The following is a 5124-nucleotide window of genomic DNA, read 5'->3' on the forward strand; positions in this document are numbered from 1 at the left end:
GCGAATCTGAAGGACCCCTCCGGACGCCTCGCTCGGTGGAGCCTACGACTGCAGGAGTTCGACATGGCCGTGGTGTACAAGTCCGGCCGGAAGCACAATGACGCCGACTGCCTGTCAAGGGCCCCAGTCGAGGCCGGTCCTGCCTGCACCAAAGAGGACGACGATGAGTGTTTCCTCGGCGCTCTGGATGTAAGCGACATGGCAGCACTCCAACGAGACGACCCTGAGCTGCGAGCACTCCTCGAACACCTAGAGGGGCAAGGAAGCGCCGTTCCCCGCGGTTTTGTTCGAACACTGCCAACCTTCTCCATCCGACGAGGCGTACTGTACAAGGAGAACTTCAGCGACAGCAACACGGCGTGGCTGTTGGTGATCCCTTCCAGTCTACGAGAAGAAATTTTTCAAGCCTGCCACGATGACCCGACGGCGGGACACCTTGGTTACAGCAGGACTCTTGCGAGGATACGCGAAAAGTACTACTGGCCCAAGCTTGCGAAGACAGTACACCACTACACCCGATCTAGCCACGAGTGTCAACGAAGGAAGAAGCCATCGACGAGACCGGCAGGACTTCTTCAGCCTATTGCGCCGCCATCTGCCCCATTCCAGCAAATCGGTATGGATTTACTCGGACCTTTCCCACCGTCGACGCAAGGAAACCGATGGATAATCGTCGCAACCGATTATCTCACGCGGTACGCCGAGACAAAAGCCCTTCCATCAGGAACGGCTGTTGAAGTCGCCAAGTTTTTCATAGAGTCCATTGTCCTCCGGCACGGCGCTCCCGAAGTCCTGATCTCAGACCGTGGATCATCATTCATGGCCCAGCTGACGCAAGAAGTCCTTCGTCTCAGCCACACCAGCCATCGTCGCACCACGGCGTACCACCCGCAGACCAACGGGCTGACGGAGAGACTCAACAAAACCATCGCCGACATGATCTCCATGTACGTCGACGTGGAGCACAAGACATGGGACGAGGTGTTGCCGTACGTCACATTTGCCTACAACACGGCCGTACAAGAGACCACCGGAGTGACACCCTTTCCACTGGTGCATGGGCGCAAAGTAACGACCATGCTGGACGCGATGCTGCCCCATGAGCCAGCTGACAGTGAGAGCGACGACGCCCAGGTGGTTGCTCAACGGGCCGAAGAAGTCCGCCAGCTCGCCCGACTCAGGATTCAAGACCAGCAACGCGCCGACGCGGGCCGTTACAACCTTCGTCGCAGGGACGTTCACTTCCAGCCCGGAGACAGGGTGTGGGTTTGGACGCCCATCCGTCGCCGCGGCCTCAGTGAGAAACTGCTGAAACGGTACTTTGGACCATACAAGGTACTTCGTCGCCTCGGCGAGCTGAACTACGAGGTGATGCCCGACGGAACACGAACATCGTCACACCGCCCACCACGACCTGAAGTCGTCCACGTCGTGCGCCTGAAGCCGTACTACGCTCGATAGGACTGTGGACCTTTTGTGCTCCAAAAGACTCTTTAGTTTATCGTTCTTTTTTATTTTGATTTGTTTTACACTGCATCGGGGCGATGCACTTTTAAAGGGGGGAGTAATGCCGCGCGCAAGGCTGAGAAAGAAACGCTCGGTCACGGTCCTCCAGAAAGTTCCCGTTTATTCATGTACCGCACGTAACTTCTATCATTTATCCCTGCTTTTGTTTTCTAGAAAGTACGTGTTCATTCTCGCCCCGATCACGCGACGCTCGAACCGCTTTCGCCGAATCTTCGAGATAGCGGCGCACTCTAGATAAGAGGCCGCCCGCGACCTTGTCGAGTCAGTCTCGCCCTAGCGCTCGATTCTGCTGACACGCCGACTTCGACGCCCGCGACGCTCTGCTTTCTTCTGTCTCCTTCTTTATTTTTGACACAAGTTCGCCACATTAAACGTTTATTTATTCCTGTCTATTTCTTGTTTATTAGTCACCACCCGTGACAATATATAATAGAACGGGAGAGAAAACAGACCTGACAAACTACCGGCCCATTACTGTGATTTCCACTATGTACGGGGTAGGCATGCAAGTCATAAGACGCAGACTGCAAGGCTGGGCGGAGCAGAAACACGTACTGGGCGAGCTCCAGAACGGCTTCAGGAGTGGCCGACAGCTCGAGGACAACCTGTATGTGCTGACCCAAGCAATTGAGATTGTACAACAGGAGGGGAGACACCTATGGTCGGCTTTCTTGGACATTGAAAAAGCCTATGATTCAATCTCCCACTCAAGGCTCTGGTGGGAACTGACACAGATTGGAGTGCCAGGTTCAGTGCTTGAGCTCCTCCAGGAGCTGTACAGGGACACAACGGTTGTGGTGGAATGGGAGGGCATGAACACGCAACCAATCCCAGTGACAAGAGGCTTGTGACAAGGATGCCCCCTTTCCCCTCTCCTGTTCATGTTATATATGTCTAGATGGGAGGCAGAACTGGAGGAGTGTGGGAGAGGCCTCAACCTGTCTTACATGGAAAATGGGCAAATGGTGAGACAACATCTTCCAGGACTATTTTATCCGGATGATCTGGTGCTGACAGGGGGCACCTGTGAAGAGATGCAACAGCTGCTGGACATATGCACAAAACAAGGGGACAGACCGGGCCTAAAGTTCAGCTCCCGTAAATGCAAAGTGCTGAAGTGGGGGCCTACAGAGAATGTAGAGGGGGCTTTGGACACACCGCTTGTACTGCAGGGGGAGACTGTGCAGTGCGTCACGGACTACAAGTACTTGGGTGTACACCTGTCCACGGGTAGGAACTACATCCAAGCACACGAATCGGCTGTCCGGGAAAAGGCCATGAGGAGAAAGGGAGTGCTGGCAGCAACGTCCATGTGGGCTTGCGACCGCTACGAGGTTGCTCGTAGCCTGTAGAAGATGGTGATGGTGCCCGGACTGACTTTCGCGAATCGGGTGCTGTGCACGTCGTCCCAGACTCGGGAGTTCCTAGAGGTTCGACAGCGGGAGGCGGGGCGGATGGCACTCGGGGCACACAGGGGGACTCCAAACGAAGGGGTGCAGGGGAACCTCGGGTGGTCTGCTTTTGAGTCGAGGGAAGTGGTGGCTAAGCTAGCTTACGAGAGGCGTCTGTGCGGCCTCGGAGAGGAGCGATGGGCCAGGAGGGTGTTTAAGTACCTCGTGTACAGGAGTGTAAACACGCGCCTGACCAAACGGGTGGCCAGGCTCGCGGGGAAGTATGAGGTACCACCGAACCTGCTGGACGGCCGGCCGCTCCGAGAGGGGGTCACGGACCTCAAGAAGCACGTGCGGCAGGTCGAGACGCGAAGGTGGACGGAGTCGGCCACACAAAAATCATCAATGACTGTGTATGCGGCCTCGAAGCGGGCGATCGAGAGGGAGTAGCTGTACGATGACTCCAGGGGCCGCGGCTTGCTTTTCGAGGCACGCACGGGAACCCTCAAGACCAGGCTGTGGAGATCGCGATATGACACTGGGGCCCCAATCGCCTGCGGAGCAGCAGAGGAGACAACCGAGCATCTGGTGCTGCAGTGCAAGGCCCTCAGCCCGTGCCCCCAGGTGGACTATCTGCCGGACGCGCTGGGCTTCCGGACGGCGGGGCGGGGGGATGACGGCGAGGAACACTTCGAGACCACCAAGCGCCGACTAGAACGGTGGTGGGAGATATCCTGGCGGCTGTGGAAGAGGGGGAGGCGAGCTGGGCCGGACGTGCAAGCACAAGCCGGACAACCGATGTTTTCCACCCAAGTCGACCTGCCCCACACCGTAGACCCGACCGAAGCTCCAACAGAACAAGAACTCGGCTAGACTTGGCTGGAAACCAAGCTGAGCAAGCCTTTTTTTTTTTTTTGGCAGGCCATCGCCGGAATTTTCGGCGAGCGGCCACCCGTTACAAAGGGGACGCCACTAAATCTAAATCCAAATCCAAATTCATGTTCTGTCGCTCTCCTTCTCGGTCTTTCACTCGGGACCCAGGATGTCGGCGCACGGGATTTGCCACTCCTCCTCAGAGTCCTCACCCACCTTTACCCCCCTGTTAAACACCCGACATAAGGATCGCAGCACATCATAAAATACTCGCATCCGAGCACAGCGTACATGCTTCAATATTCTTACTTTTGTGCGTTTCTCCCATAGACTTGCGTGTATTGCCTGGTGTCGGCTATGGCCGCCGGTGGCGACAACGACGGGCTCCCAATCCGCATGCAGCCTACTACAATAGAGATCAGTGGTGCCTTCATACACACGCGCGCTTTTGCTTGAGTGCAACGTTGCTTGAGTGGTAACACCTCAGCCATTTTTCCGCTCAATCGTATTTTTATACATTCTGAAGCGCGCGCAATTCGATGTCATTTAGCTCGAGCGCGTAGCTTTGGCTAATGCATACACGCCATTTTACCACCCAAGTCACGCTCCGAGTGCGCGAGAGCGTCCCGTGATGGCACATTCAGGGCAACAATGGATGTCTTCACCTTGAGACAGACAGACATGTAGGCACCCCCTAGCCAGGAATACATTCCACTCCGCTCATTTGCATTAGACAGAACGCCTACAGTGCCGAATCCAGCCCTGACGGAAGGGAAGTCCGCACCAGTCCACGCGCATGTGCACGCGGATGTTCGCGGCGGCCGCGGTGGTGTCGTCTCCGATTAAACCTAAAGCCTTTTCATGTTTCAAAAGCAGCGCAAGGTGTGTCGATGCACGACGCACGTGCAACGTGCCTCGAGCACGTTGCGCGTGCCTTGTGCACGTGCCTTGAACGCACGTGCACGTGCGTACAAGAGACTGTCTTATTTTCTGTTTTAAGCATGTTATTTCATTTTTTTTGTATTTTATAAACGGGGAAACACTATTGTTCTTTTTTTAAGGCGCTACCGAGTGTTGATCAGCAAAGCATCTTGTCTTTCGTCTTTAGACTTTATTTATTTGGCTCTGGAGAGCCGCGGCACCGCGGAAAGGCAGCAGCTCGTACCATGCATGCCCGCTGTGCGACGTCTAGTGAACATGATAATCTGATGTGTATAGACGCTTTGCAGCAGCTGTGCATGGACGCCGCCATAACTGACCTTCAGTTTTTGCCTCCTCTTATTTCGTTTATTTCACTTCATCATTGCCATAGCAGGCCAGGTTATTGCCATAT

The 5124-nt window shown here is 55.3% G+C and overlaps 1 pseudogene; it reads left to right on the forward strand.

The window, feature by feature from the left end:
* Positions 1-2837: 2837 nt before the first annotated feature.
* Positions 2838-3791, forward strand: LOC120848505 (annotated as a pseudogene).
* The last annotated feature ends 1333 nt before the right edge of the window (positions 3792-5124 follow it).

Source organism: Ixodes scapularis, unplaced genomic scaffold, assembly GCF_016920785.2.
Source record: "Ixodes scapularis isolate PalLabHiFi unplaced genomic scaffold, ASM1692078v2 PGA_scaffold0__279_contigs__length_252992795, whole genome shotgun sequence".
In the NCBI taxonomy this organism is placed as follows: Eukaryota; Metazoa; Arthropoda; class Arachnida; order Ixodida; family Ixodidae; genus Ixodes; species Ixodes scapularis.